The sequence below is a fragment of the Eleutherodactylus coqui genome, chromosome 8 (assembly GCF_035609145.1).
Source record: "Eleutherodactylus coqui strain aEleCoq1 chromosome 8, aEleCoq1.hap1, whole genome shotgun sequence".
Lineage (NCBI taxonomy): Eukaryota > Metazoa > Chordata > Amphibia > Anura > Eleutherodactylidae > Eleutherodactylus > Eleutherodactylus coqui.
In genome coordinates, this window is record NC_089844.1 from 76,483,968 (window position 1) to 76,506,810 (window position 22,843).

General features: G+C 44.6%; 1 protein-coding gene across 3 annotated transcripts in view; it reads left to right on the top strand.

The window, feature by feature from the left end:
• TLK1 (tousled like kinase 1) overlaps positions 1-22,843 on the top strand; it is a 253,962-nt gene that overhangs the window by 164,143 nt on the left and 66,976 nt on the right. The window contains exon 2 of one of the 3 annotated variants that reach the window (XM_066575877.1): positions 10,747-10,914. The exons of the other annotated variants lie outside the window; for them this stretch is intronic. The gene's annotated coding sequence lies outside the window, so the exon portion shown is untranslated. The remainder of the gene's footprint in view (positions 1-10,746; positions 10,915-22,843) is intronic. 3 annotated transcript variants of the gene reach the window in all.

A 22,843-nucleotide genomic window follows, 5' to 3' on the forward strand; every position in this document is an offset into this window, starting at 1 on the left:
GATGAAAACTTCCAGTCTCCAGAATACCCCTTTAAGGAAATGCACCAAAAAGAATCATTTGGCACAAGCTAAGCTATCACACAACCGAAAGAAGCAGTACAAAACTGAAAAACACGGAGGGAGCTCGCCTTTAGGGTTGCCGAGGGTCGTGAACAACTAAACGGCTAACAACAACAACAAGCTAACCAATAAGAGATATAAAGTTACAAATAAATTGTCTAAGGGGGCACTAAATTTATCATCCGGCATTAGCCACTGTGATAATTTTTGGCATATTTTTTTACTGTCTGACTATTGGAATCACTAAATTTGCCCCATTAAAGGAACCTGTTATCAGTTTTGTCGCTATAAAACTGGCAATAAAACAATGAAGGGCACTAGTTTCAAAGCTCTTTTGTTTAAACCTTATTTTTTACAGTTATGATTTGATCAGGATTTTAATCATTTCCTGCGTTTTTCATGCTAATTTCTGGTGATTGGTCTGGTGGGCTGGCCAGACGCAGGCTGAAGTATATCCCCTAACACCGCCCCTCTCTGCCCGTGTACTGTGGACGATATAGGAAATCTTGTGCATGCGGTGGGAAATCTTGAACCAGTGCATGCGTAGTTAAGTGTAGTGAATCTGCTCTTACAAGGGCTAGATAAACTGTGTATATGTCGGTCCGAGATCTCCTGGTGCATTTCCTATGTTATCCACAGCACACTGCCAGAGAGGGATTGCATTGAGCACATACTCAGCCTGCAGAAACTGTTCGGCCAACCCACCAAAGACTGCTCACCCACTAGATCGATGGCCGGGAATTAGTATGAGGCGCAGGAAATCCTTAAAGGGGTTCTGACACGAATAATGTTTTTATGCTTTAACAGCCATTATTCCCTGCTCTGCCTAATGGACACAGGGGACCCACGATTAATGACTGTTAAAGCATAAAAACATAATACTTACTTAATACTTACCTTGTGCTCTGTTGTTGTTGTCATCAGGGGGGTCATCTCCCGGCAGGCAGTCTTCTTCCTCCGACGAGCGGGATTGCGCGCATGCGCAGTGGAGAGGTGCCCTCTGGCAGGAGTCAGGATGGGCCGCGTCTCCACTGCACATGCGTAGAATTCCGACTTCAGCCAGGACGGACGGGCCGCCCACAGCAAGCACTGCTTGTGACGTGCTTTCTGTGGGCAGCCTGTCCGTTCACCTCGGAAGTGGCTGACGGACGGAACAGAGCAGGAAGTAGTCATTTAGACCGCTCCTGCTCTGCTTCTACAAGCCACAGATGAAGAAGCCGGATGGAGGGGACATGCCTGGTGATCGGTCCTGGCCAGGCAAGATGAGTAAAAAATTTTTTTTTTCATTTTGAGAACCTCTTTAAACCCTATTTTTACAGGTATGATTTGATCAAGGTTTCAAACAAAAATAACTCTTTCAGAGTGTAGTTCTTGTTTTGTCAGTGTAGGTGGTTTTATAGCCGCCATACTGATGATAGGTCCTCTTTAAAGGGGTTTTCCAACATGCTATAAAATTCGAGGCAGTAGGGGGATGAAATAGATATAAAAAAAACCCCTCTCTACTAATGCGTTACTTCCCCTGATACCGTTTTGCTCCTTTTGTGGTTTGTTTGCAGTTCGTCCTCAGCAGGTATGTAGTTGTTAACCCACATGACCACTACAGCCAATACAAGACCCAGCGCAGCACGTGATCGTTGATGCCCTGTGAATAGGCCTGGTATAATACTTTTACCCTTGGACTGTGTTATGGCTAATATCGCCAAGATCATGAGAGGATTACTTCACTGAAAACTAATTATGCTTTTGAGAGACAGCAGTTATATAGACCTTTGTCAAAGATATGGTATGTGTACCTAGAGCTGTTTGTATGCACACCTCATCCAAGGCCCCTCCATGTTTAAATGGTCAATATGCCCATGGAATGCTCATCTGATCAAAGATAAAATGACAATGGCCAGTATTATCTGTAGACCTGCAATCCCTTTCTTTAGAAGATTATACGGACCTTGACCCTACAGACATTATTGGGTTGGGCTTCAAATTTTTTCAGACTCTTCCAACACACCTGCAGGTCCTCGGTGAAGGTAAGCTAAACTTGCAAGAAAAAGTGAATCTTTGGAGTTGCTTGCACTGATAATATGTGGTCGTCTTATTAGCTAAAGGCCCTTTTACACACAACGATCGCTCAAAAGCCATCTTTTTACACAATCCTAGTGTGTAAATGTGGCCAGTATTATCTGTAGACTTGCAATCCCTTTCTTTAGAAGATTATACGGACCTTGACCCTACAGACATTATTGGGTTGGGCTTCAAATTTTTTCAGACTCTTCCAACACACCTGCTGGTCCTCGCTGCATCGTCCATCGCTGACTTCATGTCAGCATGAAATCCATCGTCCCTGATAAGAGGGACCGCATGCTGAGTTTTCCGCAGGCAGCCCTGACTTAACATTCTTTAACAGTTGCTGTTCAGCTGGAGAACAATAGCTATGTATTTAGAGAACAGACCACCCTCTGTTCTCTAAATACATGCAAATGAAGCTACTAGCTTCACTTATTACTGATTAGCCCATTAGTGCCTATGCAAAATGATCGCTCAAAACTCCGTTTGTGACAAATTTTGAGCAATCATCTGTGTAAATGCACCTTCAGTCACAATTATAGACAAAATCTGACAGATAAAACATATAGTTGAAGCCTTCATGTCTCTTACGGAGCACTTTGACCAACATCAACAGTACAGAAAGAAAAAGTCAATTCTTGAATTTAGCCTCTTAATGCTGAAGGACATAATGTATGCCTTTTGTCTGCGAGATTTGTATGGAGCGGGCCTGGGAGCCAAGTCTGCTCCATACACGATGGGTGCAGGCGGTATTGGACGTTTACCCACAACAGCTGTAATAAGAGAGAACACCAATCCAGACTGTTAATCATTTAAACGCAGCTGTCAAATCTGACAGCTGCATTTAAATCCTTTAACAATGCGAGTGAGCTTCCTCTGCCTCGCTAATGCCCCATCACCCCCCCCCCCACCCCACACGCACACAATTAGATTTCTGGGGTGCCTTCGGGTTCCATGGCAGCCTGGAGCCTTGTGAAGGCCCCCAGGGCTGCCATATGTTTCTGCCTATTAAGATGTGGCTGTGGCAGCGCTTATAGAATGCCTGCTGAACTACAATATACTACAATACTGAGGTTTTGCAAGTATTGTATAAGCGGTCAGGTGATCGCAATTTCAAAACCTCCTTTGGGAATTAAAAAAAAAAAGTGAAAATAGGTTTAGTAATTCTTTTTTGCTTATTACAAACAATATAAAAAAAAAACTTTCCTAATTTTTAACTTAAAAATAAAAACACAAAAAGCATATGTAGTATTGACGCATCCATAAAGGTGCGATCTATTAAAATAAAGTATTATTTATTCCACATGATAAATACCATCAGAAAAAAATTATGCAATATCAAAATTGACCGTTTTTGCTCACTTTGTTGCCAAAAAAAGGTTCTACAACTCCGGCGCAGGTCCAGAAAGAAGTCTCCAAAAACAGCTTTTTAGTTAAATAACCTTTTATTGATTACTGAGCTTCCAATATGCGTTTCAAGTCTTACTGAATTCTTCCTGAGGTTTACATCTTTCCAAAAAAAATGTTATTAAAAACAAACAAAAAGTTCTATATACCACCAAATTGGTGTAAATAAAAACTACAGGTTGTCCTACAAAAAGCAAGTCTTCACAGAACCACATCCAAAACTAAACTAAAGAAAAAGCTACAGTGGTCAGAGGATGGGAACAGGAAGCAGTTTTAAAAAAAAAAAAAGATTTTGTTTTCTAAAAGTGGCATAACAACATTAAAAAAACTATATAAATTTGGTAGCGCTGTAATTGTACTGACGCACAGAATAAAACGAACGTAGTTTTTGCCATAAGGTGTATGCCGTAAAAACAAGACCCGGCCAAAAAAATAATGAAGTTGATTGGGGTTTTTCCCCCCATTTCATTCTACTTAGAAAGTTTTAAAAGTTTTTAGCACATTATATGGTACATTAATGGGTGACATTGAAAAATACACCTTATCATACAAAATAGGCCCTCAGATGGCTATTTAGATGGAGAAATAAAGACTGTTTGATTTATTTTTTTTTTGTCATATGAAGTAAGTTCTAGGCTGGACCTCGGAGAGTCTATTGATCTCGTATATCTGGACTTCTCTAAAGCATTTGACACCGTGCCTCATAATAGGCTGATATATAAAATGAGACAGCTCGGATTGGGTGAAAACGTGTTTATCTAGGTAAATAATTGGCACAGAGATAGAAAGCAGAGGGTGGTAATAAATGGTTCGTACTCTGATTGGGCCACGGTCGCTAGCGGCGTGCCACAGGGTTCAGTATTAGGCCCCATACTGTTCAATATATTTATCAATGACCTGATAGGGGGGGGGGGGGCTGCACGGTAAAATATCAATATTTGCAGATGACACAAAATTATACAATATAATCAATGCAATGGAGGACAATGTACGGCTACAAACGGACCTAGATAAACTGGGGGCTTGGGCAGAAAAATGGCAAATGAAGTTCAATGTGGATAAATGTAAGGTTATGCACATGGGCAGGAGAAACGGATGTCACCAATATACACTAAGTGGGGTACTGCTAGGGAAAAGTGATATGGAAAAGGATCTGGGGGTATTAGTGGATTGTAGACTAAACTGGAGTAACCCATGCCAGTCAGCTGCTGCAAAGGCTAATAAAGTCTTCTGGTGCATTAACCCATTCCCGCTGCAGGGCGTAAGTTTACGTCCTGGGAGCGGGGTACTTCCCGCAACAGGGCGTAAACTTACGTCCTGGAGATAGCGCTGGATCATATGTGATCCAGCGCTATCCCGCAGCGGGAGCCGGCTGTAAGTCACAGCCGGCGTCTCGCTGCAGCAGCGGGGGGACATCGGAGATACGCCCGCCACTGTTAACCCCTTCCCTGCCGCGATCTAAGTAGATCGCGGCAGGGAAAGAGTTCACAGCGGGAGCGCGGCTCCCTCTGTGTCTCCGGCCGGAACTCGCGATGTCATCGCGAGAGCCCGGCCTGTCACCACGGCAACAGGACGCCAGACACTGGCGTCCTGTATTGCCTATGCCTGAGATCGCTGTATGAGCGATAAGGCATGGGAGAGCAGTAGCTCTGCCATGCCTTATGACAGCGATCATCAGGGCAGTGATTAAAGTCCCTCAGAGGGACACAAACAGTGTAAAAAAAAGAAAGATTTAAAAAATGAATTAAAAAAAATGTAAAAAAAAAGAGTAAAAAAACCATTTTTTATGCTTTTTCTCAGATTAGCATAAAAAAAGGTAAAAAAAAAATAAAACCCCACATATTTGGTATTGTCGCGTCCGTAACGATGCGTACAATAAGTTGCACATGCTTTTGACTGTGCACCGAAAAAAACGCTAAAAAAAAGCTAAAAAACTGAGGCAAAATGCTCATTTTTAGCATTTTGCCTCACTAAAAACGCAATAAAAGTGATCAAAAAAGTCGTATGTACGCCAAAATGGTACCAATAAAATCTACAGCTCGTCTCGCAAAAAATAAGCCCTCATAGAGCGCCGTACATCAAAAAATAAAAGTTACGTGACTTTGAATGCAGCAATTTAGAATAGAAAAAAGATTTCCAAAAAAAAGGGTTTTTATTGCAGAAAAGTGGGAAAACCTAAAAAAAATGTTAGAATTTTGGTATCGTTGTAACCGTACCGGTCTGCAGAAAAAATGGAAAGTCTCATTTATGCTGCATGATTAACGGTGTAAAAAAAAAATAAAAAAATCTATGGCAGAATTGATGCGTTTTCTCTCTCTATCATTAAAAAAAATAATAAATTTTACAATATAGTCTATGTACCCAAAATTGGCATCGATAAAAACTACAGTTCGCCACGCAAAAAACAAGCCCTTATACGGCCGCGTCCACGGAAAAATAAAAAAGTTATGGCTTTTGAAAAATGGAGATGGAAAAATACCAAAAAATCGCTTGGTCCTCAACGCCAAAATAGGCCATGTCATGAAGGGGTTAAAAGAGGTATAGGGGCGAGGGACGAGAACATTCTCCTCCCACTATATAAGCCACTTGTCAGGCCTCACATGGAATACTGCGCACAGTTCTGGTCACCGTTCCTCAGGAAAGATGTTACAGTGCTTGAGGGGGTTCAAAGAAGGGCAACTAAACTAATACATGGAATGAGGGGACTGGAATACCCAGAGAGGCTATCCAAATTGGGATTATTTACCCTGGAAAAAAGATGGCTAAGGGGTGACCAAATAACTATGTATAAATACATTAGGGGACAATACAAAGATCTCTCCCATGATATGTTTATACCCAGGACTGCGACTGTAATGAGAGAGTATACGCCACGTCTAGAAGAAAGCAGGTTTTATCACCAACACAGAAAAGGGTTCTTTACTGTAAGAGCAGTGAGACTGTGGAACTCTCTGCCTGAGGACGTGGTGATGGCAAAATCCATAGAGGAGTTTAAAAGGAGACTATTACAGGATATAAATCTTAGGTTAATTATTAATCTGGGTATACAGGCAGATAGGAACTATTAGGGGTTGATCCAGGGATTAGTCTGATTACCATTAGGGAGTCGGGAAGGAATTTTCCCCCAAATAGGCTAATTGGCTTCTGCCTCTTGGTTTTTTTTTTTGCCTTCCTCTGGAACATAGGAGGATAAACAGGCTGGACTAGATGGACATTGTTTTCATTCGGCCTTACATACTATGTTATATCCTGAGGGTGTTTCTTTTTTTTTTTTTACTAATTCTAAACAGATAAGTTAGAAATATGTGTTACTTGTTTCACTCTTCCCCTCTCCTTCCTTTTATATTTCAGCTTTTCCCTTTCTCTTGGCTTGCTTAAATAGTTTAATTGGTGAATTAATGCTCCCTATATATTTTATGCCTCTGACTCCAGGAGTTCATTTCAGCACTCGTAGATGTTGGCACATATATACTTTCCGTGCTAATCTGTGTTACATGCCATAAATGTCCTTTTACTGGTTTGTCCTAGCGCAGACAATTCCTGTTACTACTTGTGGTGTTTATGTGTTATTCTTGCTGCTCAAGAATCTTTTTATTATGTTTTAGAATACAATTAGAAATTATAAAAAACTTTCACTTTCTAATCTGTTTTTATTCTCTGATTGTAGATTTAAAAAAAATGTTGTTATCCCTATATAATTATGGGAGCAGCCATCTTGTCTTTGCTGCAGAGATGCTTTACAGCAAAACTCTTGGGCTATTCACAAAGGTCAGGAGGGGAGCTATTGGCTTCTATGCAAGACTATTCTACACTTATTTGTGACATGTGCAGGGGTAATTGTGCAGGGAGGAGGAGGTGAGCTGGGATCATCTTCTAATGTGTATGGTGCATCCTGCGTTTTATTCATATATAATATTTAAAATATGTCGCCTCCCTACAGAACAGGAAGTGTCAGACTGTTAGGCTTAGTGGTCAGAGTCACAACTACAGGGTTTTAGTTTTGGGGTTTTTTTTTGTTCACGTAGATTGTAACATTTCAGAAAAAAATAATTCATCAATATAGGTCTTCAAATCATGCAAAAGCATCACCATAAGGTTAAGGTCAGGACCTGGTCATTCCAAAGTACAAATCTTACTTATTCAACCATTTAAATTGATTTATTTGTGTGCTTGCATCACCCAACTTCTCTTCCGCTTGCGTTCATGGATGGCTGCTTTTACATACTCCTGTAAAATGTTTTGACACTTTCATTGTTTGCTCAATGGTCACATTGTGTCTTGAGTCCACAAAGCAACCCCAAACCATGAAGCTCCCTCCACTATGCTTGGTGGGGAAGTTGAGATGAGGTTTTGGTGCCGATATTTTTTCTCCCCCAGTGTTGTGCATTTACGCTAAGGAGGCTTTGTCTCATCTGTCCACAGAACATTTTCCCAGAAATGTTGTGGAATTTCCAAGTTAGAAACCTAGAATGGTAGAATTGGAATGGACCTCCAGGGTCATCAGGTCCAACCCCCTGCTCAGTGCAGGATTTACTAAATCATCCTAGATAGATAGATGTTTGTCCAGCTTCTGTTTGAAGACTTCCATTGAAGGAGAACCTGTTCCACTCCTTCATCACCCCCACTCTCTAATATCTCATTTGTGTCTCCTCCCTTTCAGTTTCATCCCATTGCTTCTAGTCTTTCCTTGTCCAACCTTATTGGATTACGTTTTTAACCCAGAGTCCATTTAACAGCATTGAATGCTTTGCTCCAAGCGTGGCTTTATATATAAATGTGTTATCACAGCCAGCCTGAGGTGGGCTGCAATTTTTTAAAAAAAATTTTGCGCAGCAGCTTAATTTGTGTTGTTTTTCCATGAACTCCATTTGATTGTTGTTTTTCTAGTGAATTTATCAACAGAGGTGCTGCATGTTGTAGAGTCTTCTGTAGGTCTTCTGCTTGGTTCTGTCTCACCTCTTCAAGAATTGCCATTATACTTAACAAGATATCCACTGTCTAGGGAGAGAAGGGACAGTTATGAGTTTTTTTTCTCCATTTGTAGATTATCTAACCGTGGATCAATGTATACCAAGGTTTTCAGCAATGCCTTTGTAACATTTTCCTGCTTCATGCATCTCAAAGATGTCTTCTGAAAATGTTTTGCATTGAGCTGTGGTTGACACAAACTGGTCTTTCTTGAGAAGAACAGATTTTTCCATAACCAGGTTTTGTGTGCCTTTATTTAATGGACAAAGCACATATGAAACACTTATAATCTTCTCTCCTTTAATTAAAACCCCTTTTACCAATCACAGCAGCTCTTGAAAAAGTTACTAACATTAAGGTTGACTTATTTTTTTCCCCCCTGCACTGCGTATACTTAAAGGTGTTTTCCAGGGAAATACTATTGATGACCTATCCTCAATAGTTGATCGGCTGGGGTCCATTGTTTGGAACCCCGACCAATCAGCTTAGCGGGCACATGCTGTTAGAGCCGCAAATACAGAGGTCAGAGCGGAAGCCTCCGCGCCGATCTCTGTGTAGTGGCCGGTGCTTGTAATCAATGGGAGCCATGCTTGCAGATACAAGCGTCGGACACTATAAGCAGGTTGGTGCGGAGGCTTCCACTCCGACCTCTGTGTATTTGCGGCGCTGATGGCATACGCCAGTTCAACATATGCCTGAGCAACGAACCCTGGCCAATCAACTATGGATGACCTATCCTGATAATAGGTCTTCAATAGTATATCCCTGGAAACCGCCTTTAACCCCTTCCCGCTCCTGGACGTACCTGGTACGTCATGGCAGCCTGGTACTTCCCGCAACATGACGTACCTGGTACGTCCTGGAGATAGCACGGGATCACATAAGATCCCGCGCTATCCCGCAGCGGGAGCCGGCTGTCAGTCACAGCCGGCGTCCCGCTCCAACAGCGGGGGGACATCGGAGATGCGCCCGCCGCTGTTAACCCCTTCCCTGCCGCGATCTAAGTAGATCGCGGCAGGGAAAGAGTTCACAGAGGGATCGCGATCCCTGTGTGTCTCCGGCCGGAACTCGCGATGTTATCGCGAGAGCCCGGCCTGTCACCATGGCAATAGGACGCCAGACACTGGCGTCCTGTATTGCCTGTGCCTATAATCGCTGTACAAGCGATAAGGCATGGCAGAGCAGTAGCTTTGCCATGCCTTATGACAGCGATCATAGGCACAGTGATGTAACTCCCTCAGAGGGACTCAAATAGTATAAAAAAAAGAAAAGAAAAGTGTAAAAAAAAGAAAAATGTAAAAAAAAAAAAATGTAAAAAAACCCTTTTTTATGCTTTTTCTAATATTAGCATAAAAAAAGGGGAAAAAAACTAAAACCCCACATATTGGATATTGGCGCGTCCGTAACGACGTGTACAAAAAGTTGAACACGCTTTTTATTTTGTACGACAAAAAGCGTAAAAAAAACCGCTAAAAAACAGAGGCAAAATGCTAATTTTTAGCATTTTGCCTCACAAAAAATGCAATAAAAGTGATCAAAAAAGCCGTACATTTCCCAAAATGGTACCAATAAAAACTACAGCTCGTCTCGCAAAAAATAAGCCCTTAAAGAGCTCCGTACATAGAAAAATAAAAAAGTTACATGACTTTGAATGCAGCTATAGAGAAAAAAAAAAGATTTCCAAAAAAAGGGGGTTTTATTGCATAAAAGTGTAAAAACCTAAAAAAAATATAACAATTTTGGTATCGTTGTTACCATACCGACCCGCAGAAAAAATTTAGTGTGTCATTTATGCTGCATGATTAACGCTGTAAAAAAAAAAAAAAAATCTATGGCAGAATTGTTGCGTTTTCTCTCCCTGTTATCATTAAAAAAAAATTTAAAAAATTTTACGATATTGTCTATATACCCAAAAGTGGCACCGATAAAAACTACAGATCGCCACGCAAAAAACAAGCCCTTATACGGCCGCGTCCACGGAAAAATAAAAAAGTTATGGCTTTTGAAAAATGGAGATGGAAAAATACCAAAAAATCGCTTGGTCCTCAACGCCAAAATAGGCCGTGTCATTAAGGGGTTAATAAGACATGAATGAACGGTACAAACTTTTGTGTGGTGGTGGTAGTTTTGCTACATTGTGTTTTGTCTATAATTGTGACTTGGATAACAATCGGATCACATTTTATTAGTAATTACTGCAGAAATCCAAGCAGTCCAATAGCATGCACTTGCTTTTTCTTGCCATTGTAGATGCGAGGAAAAAGAATCGGATAGCACTTCCCGCAATCTATGCAGCTGGATGACAGAATTTGAGAGACGTCTATATTTGTCGCTCTTCCATCCAAAACTAAATCCAAATCTTCTGCAATTGGCGCAGCATCAGATAGTGTCGTCAGTTCATTTTAAATTGTGCCACAGGTACTTAGACATTTCTGGAATATTGATTGGTTACAACATACAGTACATGTCTGGTGTAGGTTATAGCCATTTATTTTTCTCCCATTAGACAAAATAGAAAGTGAATATCCACCTCTGCCAGAAACAAAGCCCATTCTCTGCATTGGTAGGGTCTCAGTGGTCTGACCCCATATAAAGTATTCATGGCAAATTCTATCGACACGCCATTAATGTTGATGGGGCAAAATCCTTCAACCCCTTAGTGACAACCTCATAGACTTTTTACTTCCTCCTTTGCTGGGCTTTAATCCTGAGGGCTATAAAAAAAAAAAACTTCCTCTGGGGATGAAAGCCCTGCAGGCTGTGGATGTGACAGCTCCATGTTGTCGGTTGCCGGAGGTAGCCGACATCTTGGAGCTGTCATGGGTGGCCGCGGGAAGCCCCCAACCTGGTCAAGGGATCGCATTAAAGTCAATGCAAGGTAAAATACAGTTAAAGTTTCAGCTCGCCTTAGGGATCGGATCCATAAGGGGAGCTGAGGATGCTCACCCCTCTCCTCCACGATGTCCCACGGCGTTCCGGTCCTGATGCCTGGTTTTTGCGCATGCGTGCCAGAGGTCATTACGAAGGCAGGGAGGCCCGGGAAATTTAAAAACTCTGCTTTCGGCTAGTATGAGTAGTCGAAAGCAGGGTGTGTCACTGGAGCCGCTATATGCGGTTCCCGGTCACATGATCACTGTTATGCAATGGATAACAGCGATCCTGTAAAAGTTAAACAAAAATGTACGTACCCAAGGCCCCCGGATTTATCCACGGACCTTACCCCGGCATCTGCGCACGCACCCGTCACCCATATGGTGGACGCATGCGCAAAAGCAGCAGATTGCCAGGGTCATTTAAAATCTCCCCGCTCCTGGCTACCAAGCGTAGCCGAGAGTCTGGAGATCTCATAGCGGGACGTGGTACGCGATCCCTGGTCACATGATCACAGTTATCTAAAGGATAACTGCGATCACGTAAAAGTAAAATAAAGTTTCACCTCCTGCCACGGATCCGATCCATATGGGGAGCTAAAATTACTTGCCTAAGGCCTCCGGTGACGTCCCCCCGACAGGAGCTTTATCCTCTGACATTTTCCCAGATTAAGCACATGCGCCAAAATGGCGGACGCAAGCGCAGTAGCTGTGGAGGGCCCTGGAAATTTAAAATCTCCTGGCTACTAAAGGTAGCGGGGGGTCTGGAGCAGTGGCCGGTGGCCGCAGTGAGTGATGCCCGGTCACGTGATCGCCGTTATCCAATAGATAATGACGATCATGTAAAAGTTAAGACAGTTGAAGTTTGATGCTCTGTTTGGTATGGGCCTCATTATGCATACGGACATGAGATTAGGGCCACAATGGGTAGGTCTCTGAACACAGGACAAACGGGGGTATCCATTTTGGGGTGAAAGTCTTCATTCATATGTATGATGTACCAAAAAAACTTTTTAAAATGACACAACTGCTTTGCTTAGATTCATTCAAAAACTGTGGGGTCAAAATACGCAGAACGCCTCTAGATGAATTTGTTAAGGGGTCTAGTTTTCACAATAGGGTCATTTGTGGGGGTCCTCCGTCGTTTTTGCCACTCAAGGGCCATACAAGTGGGCAATGGGGCCTAAAACACCTTCAAGCAAAATGGCTATGCTCAAAGCCACTGGTTGCTCCTTTTGCCCGTTGTGCATATGGACATGAGATTAGGGCCACAATGGGTAAGTTTCTGAACACACGACAAATGGGGGTATGCATTTTGGGTGCAAATCCTCATTTTTATGTGCACTATAGAAAAAAAACTGTCTTTAAAATGACATATATTTGCGAAAATATAACATTTTATTTTTTACCCTCTAAATTGCATTAATTCCTGAAAAGAAACTGTGGGGTCAAAATCCTCCCAACACCCCTCAGTGAATACATTAAGGGGTGTAGTTTTTAAAATGGGGTCATTTGTGGGGGTATTTATCATGCTGACACATTATGAGTCTTTGCAATATTGGCTTGGTGCAGGAAAACAAAGTGTTCCTCAAAATGTTGATAATTAATGTTAAATTTGTACATCTCCTAAAAGGTTAAAAAAAACTCATGTTTTTCAATTGTGCGTCCTGAATAAACTAAACAGGTGGAATGTATGTCTCATCAAAAATTTGTACAGTATTTTTGCACATATTTGAAGTATTGCAGTTGAAAATGTGAAAAAATAAAATAAAAATTTTTTCCCCCCAAAATTTGCTTTTTTAATAAATATACACAAATTGTATCGGACTATTTTTACCACCTAAATGAAGTACAAATGTGGTGAAAAAACAATGTCTGAATCACTTGGATATGCAAAACCTTTACAGAGTTATTCTATATTAAAGTGACACATGTCAGATTTCCAAAATTTGGCTTGGCTTTTAAAACAATTCTGCCCAATGTGTGTCTATGAGGAATAATGTTATATTTGGCTATTGCCATGTTTACCGAAAAATAAGCCCTACCCTGACTTTTCAGGATTTTCAAGGAGGCTTGAAATATAAAACCTTTCCCCGAAAATAAGTCCTATAAACTAAATTTTAAAAAAAGGAATAGATTACCAAGCAGGCTCAGGCCAGGTTCCTCCCGCTGCTCTCCAGAGGTCGCGCAGTCCTCGGCCACTCACACAACATCCATTCTTGGATCCTAAATGATGCGGCTCAGCCAATTCATAAATCCCGCCTCCTGAAAACAATGGCTCTGATTGGTTCTCGAGTGCTATTCAGCTAATCAATGCAGCGCTCAATGAACCAATGCGATAAGTGTGATTGGTTCATCCAGCGCTGCATTGATTGGCTGAGCAGAGGTCGAAGAAGCAATCGCAGCCATTGCGTTGTGGAGGCGGGATTTGTGAATTGTCTGTGCCGCGGTATTGATTTTCCAATTCATAAAGCAACATAGAGGACATTATAGAGCAGTACTGAGCAATGTAGCTGTGATTGCAGTAGCTGCAAAATAGTAAAACACTCACCATTACCTGCAGCAGCGTCTTTGTATGACTTTCAACTTCTCCGTCACACAGCTTCTCCCTCAACCCTGCTCCATAGACTTCTATGGGTAACCTGCTTAACGATTCCTGAGTGAGCTGTTAGTCCGTTATCTTATCTACCAAGAAAGATTTTAGCAGTTTTTCACAGTGAGTGCCCAGTTTGGTCGGGAGGAGATAAGCCTGATAATTGTAGAAAGAAAGAATTTTTCACTCATAACGTGTTTATATAGTTTTTTTTTTTTTTCTCGTTCAAAAGTATTTTATTCGCCTAGTTTCAGTTATACAACCATACATTTGTCAATTGCATATTAAATTGGAATGATGCGTACAGTAGTTGTATTGACCTATGCAAATAAATTCTTTTCACTTTTGAGAATTCTGCTATGCGTCTTTTCCTTTTTTGGGGGCAGATGTATACTGTCTATATCTAACTAAACTTGTACTACAACACAAACATAACTGACAGACAAGGGGTTCGGGGGGGGGGGGGTAGGAGAGAGAGTAGGGTTGGGGGCGTTATGACCAATGAATCTTTGGCGTCAATTTGAACACTGTTTAAGGCGGCAGGGCCCAGCTCTGAGCCGCCCCATGTCCCACTCCCGAGGGCTTCCTGGGGGAGCTCCAGAGCCCTCTATAGGTGCCCCGTGGCCACCCAGGCTTTAAATCTTTCAGAAGCTCTGAAGGTAGACCACGCCTGCCAGGTATGATGGAATGTTACCTGGGAGTCGCTCTCCTCCGCTCCCATCTCGTCGAATCGCATGAGATCATTTACTTCTTCTACCCACATCCCTCTCGAGGGGGGGTTGTGGTTTTCCAGAGTCTAGGAATGACTCTTCTGGTTGCTAGCAAAAAGAATCTCAAAACATTTCGCTTGATATTTTTGATAGACCCCGGGAGGACTGAGAGGAGGGCCATCTCCTGAGTGAGCCTTAGCTGTGATTTGTAGATGTGGTTATATAAATCGATAATTTCCCCCCACAAGACAGCCACTCCCGTACAGTTCCACCATATGTGGGACATGCTCCCAATGTCGGCATTGCATCGCCAGCACGTTGGTGGTGTCTGTGGGAAAATTTTGTGTAGGTGATCAGGAGTTCTATACCACCTGGCCAAAATTTTGAAATTTAGGTCCTGAGCCTTACCGGCCGAAGACATTTTGTGGCATAGTGTCCAGGCTCTCTCCCAGTCCTCTTTCGGTAGACTGTGACCCAGTTCTTTTTCCCAGGCTTCTATGTATGTGGGGCTTTGGTCCTCTGCCTCCCGATTCAGCATCAATTTGTATATTGTTGAAATCGTGTGTCTCTGTGTGTTTTGAGGACGTGACCATTTGTTCAAAGGGCGTAAGAGCCCTTGTTAGGTTCACCCGAGGAGCCAGGGACCCCACAAACCCCCTTAACTGAAAATATTGTAGCCAGTATCCGGGACCAGACCCTCCATCACCTATTATTTCAGTGAATGGTTTCAAACTCATGTTGGACATGACGTCTCTGATTCATGGTATTGGTGTAGTCTGTAACCCTAGTATGGACGTTCCCCCTAGCGTTGTCTCGAATTGTGGGTTTGTTATGAGAGGCGTTAGTGGGCCAGGGACTGAGACCATGCCCTCTTTATGCCCGAATTCTGTCCAGATCTTAAATAGTTCCCCTACAAACGGAGATATGTCGCGGATCTCTTTTATGAGTCTAGATGGGATCCACGCTGTTCCCCGGAGGGTCCCCGGGACCAGAGAGTGTTCCGCAGTGACCCAAAGTTTGTGGCTGTTCTCTTTGAGTAGGTCTAGCACACAATTTGTGAGGGAGGCTTTATAGTAAAGATTGAAATTGGGCAAGCCCAGGCCCCCTTAGGAGTGAGTAGCGTGGGCGTGGCTTCTTTACCCTCCACACAAACGTCGTAATGAGGGTCCGGAGGCGTTTTAGATAGTAATTTGGAAGTCTCACCGGGACCGTCTGGCATATATAAAGAAATTTTGGGAGAGAGTCCATTTTGATTACGTTGACTCTACCACTCCAGGACAGAAACAGGGAATTCCATTTGTTAAGATCCCTTTCTAGTTCCGACAGGAACGGAAGAAAGTTCAGTTTAAAGGTCTGCGTTATGTCTGCTGGGAGCTGAATGCCCAGGTATTTTATAGAGGGCCGTTTCCATCTGAATGGGAATTGCGCCTCCAACTGTGATGCCTCGGCCTGCGGCAGCGTCGCGTTCAGGATCTCTAATTTCTGGGCATTTACTTTGTAGTTGCTTACTCTACCGAAACGTTTGAACTCTTGAAGGATTACGGGTAGTCCTATGCGCGGGTTGAACAGTTATAGTAGCAGGTCGTCTGCGAACAGGGCCATCTTATGCTCAACTTTCCCAGTCAAGATTCCCCTGACTGAGCCATTTTGACGGATCGCGTTTCCATCGTTAGAACATATAGAAACGGGGAGAGGGGGCAGCCTTGCCTGGTCCCGTTTGTTATTTGGAAGGCGTCTGACAGGGATCCGTTTACCCGAATCCTGGCTGTGGGATTTCGGTATAGGGCCATGATTCGGTCTTTTGTCCTCGGGCCTACCCCTATTTTATCTAGTGTGGCCGCGAGAAAGAGCCAGCTGACCCTGTCGAACGCCTTCTCTGCGTCGACCGCCAGGAGGCACAGCGGGTCTCCCCTGTCCCTTGCTCTGGCAATCAATGAGAGGGATCGGACCATATTGTCCCTAGCCTCTCGGCCGGGGACAAATCCCACTTGTTCCCCATGTATCAGCAACGGTATGGTATTTTGAAGACGCGTGGCTATTAATTTAGCGAATAACTTTATATCTATGTTAAGAAGGGATATGGGTCTATAGCTGCCGCAGACTGAGGCATCCTTCCCTGGTTTTGGAATAACTGAGATGTGGGCCATTAAGGAGTGTGTTGGGAATGGACACCCTTGTTCTACCGCATTGAAAGCTTTAAGAATAGAGATGAGCGAACGTACTCGGATAAGCACTACTCGTCCAAGTAATGTGCCTTATCCGAGTACCGCTGTACTCGTGCTGAAAGATTCGGGACGCGCTGCGGAGCGGGGAGCTGCAGGGGAGAGCGGGGAGGAACGGAGGGGAGATCTTTCTCTCCCGCCCGCTCTGCCCCGCTCCCCGCTGCGACTCACCTGTCAGCAGCGGCAGCTCCCGAATCTTTCAAGACGAGTACAGCGGTACTCGGATAAGGCACATTACTCGGACGAGTAGTGCTTATCCGAGTACGTTCGCTCATCTCTATTTAAGAATTAAAGGGGAGATTTCTCCTCTGAAGATTTTGTAAAATCTGGCTGTAAAGCCATCAGGGCCGGGGCATTTGCCCACCTTCAGCTCTTTGATGATTTTTGTGAGCTCCTCCTCACCAAAATCTTCGTCCAGGTCCGTTGCCTCCTCAACTGTAATTCTTTTGTGGGCGTTTGCGGTTAAATAGGCCTCAATCTCGCCATCTAGTCCCTGGGCATCGGACTGCGTTTGGTCTCTGATGTTGTATAATTTAGAGTAATATTTTTTGAATTCTTCCAAAATGTCTGTTGTGGCGTGCACGTGCCCTCTGCCCTCAACCTTTAATTTGGTGAGGTGAGCGGGGGAAGTTCTAGGGTGGAGGCCCTTGGCCAACCAGCTTCCACATTTGTCCGCATATTCGAATGTCCCTCTACGCAGCTTATCTCTGTATGCTAGTGAACGTTGGTCGAGGATTTTAAGTATTTGCTGCCGAATGGTGGAGATTTCGGCTTTAAGCACTTCACTTTGGGATTTTTTTGTTGGCCTCTTCTTTATTTTGCAAGTTTGAAATAAGTGTGCGTAGTTTCGTCGAATTTTCTTTTTTAAGTCTGGAGCCATGTGAAATTAAGATTCCCCGGACCACACATTTTAATGCTTCCCATTGGACAGGGGCAGACGTTTGGTCACTCTGGTGGTCCGCTATGAATCCAGTGATTGCTTCCTTAATGTCTGAGACACAAAGGGAGTCACGGAGCAAGTTATCGTTAAGTCTCCACGAGGTGATCCCCGCGCGAGTCGGCCGCACCAAAAGCCCCCCGTAGACTGGGGCATGGTCTGACCAGAAAAGTCACCCAGGGAGCACCTCGGGGAGCAGTCCAGCAGTCCCTGTGAGACCAGGAGCATGTCTATTCGTGTGTATGTATTGTGAGCTGTTGAGTGAAATGTGTAGTCCCTGGTCCCCGGGTGAAGGATCCTCCATAGATCCACTAAATGTAGGGCGTTTAATGTTTTTTTAAGTCGCTGAAGTGCTGATCGGGGTGCAGAGGTCCTACCTGATGAAGAGTCTAATTCTGGGTTCAGTACCAGGTTCCAGTCCCCGCCCAGCATGATTTTGGATCCGCTGGCGAAATCGGCCAGGTTCTTTAGGATCTTGATGGCCGCTGGCACTTGTTCCTGGTTGGGAAGATAACCATTAGCCAGAGTATACAACATGTCGGACATTTCTAATTTTAGGAAGATGTATCTGCCCTCCTGGTCTGTTGCCGAATCTATTACGTTATATCTAAGGTTTCTGTGCAGGGCGATAGACACCCCTCCCGCCTTCTTCGTGGGATGTGGGCTATGAAACCATGTGGGGAATAATTTGGAGCCACAAGATGGAACATTGTCTGCCTTAAAGTGGGTTTCCTGGAACATAGCTACCTGAATTCTTTTCTTGTGTAGATGGTAAAGTATCTGGCTCCTCTTCTGGGGGATGTTTAGGCCCTTGGCGTTGTAGGTACTAAATGTAAGCTCAGTCATGGTGGTCTTCTGTGTTTTGGTGCCAACTCGTGTAGACCCCACCACCCTCCACATTGGGGGGAGATTTGGGAAGAGGGGACTGGAGAGACACATGAGGTAAGTCAAACAAGAACAAAAACAACAATAAGAACAAATAATTCGTATCAAACTGGTGTACTATCATTTCCCGATAGTTTGCGAGGGCTATCTGTGCCATTGCTTTAAACTATAGTGGCGAGAACTAACACACTTGCGAGCTTTCGCTCCCTCCCCCTATGGTATCTAACTTTTTGTAATGCGTTTGGTTTCCAAAAATCCCCCCGGACCCCAAGGTAATCCCGATCTCGTCGGTCCCTATGCTTCCCCCTGCTGGACTCGCGCACGGGCACTGAATGTTCTTTTCAGGTTGGTTTCGTCGGCTTGCGCTTCTGTGAATCTCGCATCTCTCTAGATCTCTCTCTGTGTCGTCTTGATCTGTGTTCTACTGTTTGCCATTCGGGTCTTGGAGGGGAGGTTGGGAGAGAGGATGATTTGTGCCACTCCGGCAGAGACACGAGTGGCAGCTCGAAAGTCCCGAGAAAGTTGGGCAAGTCGCCGAGGCTTCGGAATGTGGCTGACTTGCCTCCTTTGTTGGCATGGAGTTGAAATGGGAATCCCCACCGGTAGACGATTTATTTTTCCCGCAGTAGCGAGAGTAGGGGCTTCAGTGCTTTTCTCAGCTGGAGAGTGTGTCGTGATAGATCTGTTAAGACCATTAGCGGAGTTCCTCTGTATGTCAGGTTGCCTTCTTTTCTGGCTTGGCGGAGGATTTGTTCCTTTAGGTTATAAAAGTGCACTCTGCATATGATGTCTCTCGGTCTTTTCGGGTCGGTGGTTTTGGGTCCCAGCGAGCGATGGATTCTGTCTATTTCTATTTCTGCGTCTGGGGGTCGCTGTAGCAGGTTATTAAAGAACTCTCTCGCCCATTTGTTCAGCTGTGTATTATCGATTTCCTCTGAGAGACCTCTGATTCTTATGTTGTTCCTTCTGTGACGATTTTCCAAATCGTCGATCAGGTTATATAATTCGGAGATTTGCTGGGAATGTTGCGTGAGCTCGTGGGCATGGTCGTTGATGGTATTAGACACTAACTCTTGCTCGCCCTTGATTTCGGCCCAAGTGGCGTATATCTTGTTGTAACGCGGCGATGTCATTTTTGTGCGATGCTTCCATCTTTTGAAAAAGGCCATTAATTTCACTTTTGGTGGGGAGGGCTCGGAGGTGCTCCTTCCAGTCCCATTCCTCGGGGGGGTCGGGTCTTGAGGGCAAGGGGTTTATTCCTTCACTCCTGTTTTTTTTTTTTTTTGTGGCGGAGTGCTGTGTGGCACTTGCAGCTAGTATTGGGGACGAGGGTGCGGAATCGTCTGCGCTGGACCCCTCTGTAGCGCTAGCCTCGTTTGTGGGCTCTCTTCTCCCTGTGCCACTACGGTCATCCCTCCTCTGTGGGGGTCTCTGAGGTCGGGGGGGGGGCTTCTGGACATGAGGGCTATTATCCCCTGTTTTATTGTTTCTTGGGGTTCTCTCTCCCCTGTTTTCTGCTGTTGGGGGGTCTTCTGCCTCACTGTCCCTCGGGCCCTGGGCTGGGGTGTGGGGTTGTCCCTCTTGGGCCACGGATTTAGGGGCCATGGGAGTGTGGTCCTTACCCCATTCTGCCGACTGCTGCTCTTCCTCTGTCTCTGCCAGGAGTGCCTGCATACTCGTCTCGGCTACTCCTGGTCTCTGGGCTGCCGCTGCTTCCGTCCCCGGCTCCGTGCCTCCTGCAGAGCCGGCACCCGCCGGCGCCTCTTCCACGTGGGCGGCTTTCTCCAGTGCCAGCGGCGCCATCTTAGCCGCAGCACCTCGCTCCCCGCTATCTCCCGCGCCTCGGAGGAACGCCGACAGTCCGCTCCCCAGGCGAATCGGCTTCTTCCTGCTGTGCTCCCGCGTCTTCCCCTTCACCATCGGGCCGATAAGCGGGGTCTTGGGGTCCTCTCTGGGGCTGGAAGTAGGTCTTGGGGTCGGGAGCGAAGTGAGTGCACGTCTCACTCGCTCATCCGCTAGCCACGCCTCCTCTATATAGTTTTTTTAATAGATTCACCAGTAGAGAGATTCCTGCGACCAGCTGTTAGGTGTTTTTTTTTTATTCTGGTGCATTTATTATGTCACTGGCATTGTTTTCTATAGCAACAGGCTATATATATATAAATTTTTCTGACATTTCTGCATAGGCTTCTCTATAGAGAAAAAAGAGCCAGAGAGTAATGCAGGGAGGAAACATTCATTTGAATGGGTTAAGTCCTCTTTCACACGGCGACAGTAATATCGCTGCGAGAAAATCGCTGTGATATCGCAGCGGTGTTCTGTGAAATATCGCTGCATTTTTTTGCTGCGATATCGTAATTTTTTGGGCTTGAAATATAAGCCTTACCCTGAAAATAAGCCCTAACTAAATTTAAAATAAAACTGTACATCACCTAACGAATGCTGTCCGCTCGGCTGCACTTCTCGAGCAGTTCTGCAGCACTTGTTTGTAGTCTTCCGCCACTGTTTCCTGGTTGGGGGTTCAAACATCCAGCCTTCAGGAAGCGCTGGCTGATTGGTTCATCAAGCGCTTCAGTGATTGGCGATGAACCAATCAATGCGATGGCTGTGATTAGTTCATCGAACGCTGCAATGATTGGCTGAGCCGCGGCGCTCAAGAACCAATCAGAGCCAGCGCTTCCTGGAGGTGGATTTTTTAACCCCCTGACCTAAAGTGATGGCTGAAGACTACAAACAAGTGTGTCGGGGCTTCGGGACAGCGCCTGTTAGATAAGGTATCATTTTGTTTTATTTCTAATGCAGCTAGGACTTACTTTAGGGACAATGAGTAGGACTTCCTACTGTGAAAGTTGCATCGCATGAAAACTGCGATTTCATGCGATGTAACATAAAGGAAGGCTCCATAGGGAAACATGGGCTACAAAACATCGCAAATCGCGGCAGTATAGAGCGTGGCACGATTTTGTATTCTCACAATGTAGCAGCCCACAAAACCCCGCTGATGTTTTGGAACGGGCTTCACATACATGCGATTTGTAGCGCCCCGTTCCAGCACTGCGGACCCATGAAGTTCAGTGTGCGCACACAGCGTCACTCCTTTCACCACACTCTCCAATAGAGATGAATGGGAGAGTCGCGATATATGCGAGCACCAACTTCGCAGGGTCACAGCGCTGGAACGGGGGGCGCCCAGTGGGTGCGAAACAATGTTCCCCGCACTCCCCATTCCCTGAGCTATTGATCCCCATGTAAAAGTCATGACAGGTTCCCTTTAAAGAGGTGTGAATAAGGCCGGAATCGTGCGACCGTACTTGCGTGTGTATTTTCACCCCCCAATATGCAGCGAATAGAACCTGTTGATCTCAATGGGTTCGTTACCAAACGTGTATTTTGCGTGCGCAATTCCGTCACAGAAAAATACGCAGCGTGTTCTATTGTCCTGCGCGTTCGTACCGGCAAATAGAACATTTGGAACTACTCAGGCTAGCTGTGGGCGGGACGGCGGCTGCAGGAGACGTACAGTAAGAAACGCAGTTGTGTGCGCAGATATACAGCGCCGGATGCACGAATGCGTGGGCAAATTTTTAATTTCCATTGACTTAAATGATCGTATTTTGTCCGTAAACACGGATCAGAACAGCGCACGCCATTTTTAGTTTTTTCTTTGTGAGAGAAAAAAAGCGAGGTCTGTACGCTGTCCGTTAGCGTTATTGTCCGTTAGCGTTATTGTCCTGGAGACCGAAACCGCTTAAAATAACACCTGCTATAAAAAAAATGCATACACAAGTAAGCAAAAACTTTTTTACCCCCCCCCTTTTTTTTTAATGCTGCAAATATTCCCCAAAAACCGTGAAAGTGAAGGAAACCTTTCTCTCTCCTCCCTCCCCTGCATTCTTCCTTCCTCCATGACAGCCACATGTCACTTCACCTCCACAACTCTTGAAGTGTGTAACTACAACTATCAGCCCCACCAGTCACTGATGTGAGACTTCGAGTTCTACATTCTGCAAGAAAAAAAAAGCCAAATACGGTAAAGGTAAAGAAAAGAAAAAAACCACAACCTGCTGACGTCTCGGGGACGCGCACATCACTAGTTGTGGCCTCGGGGACGCGCACGCCCTGCAGGAGAT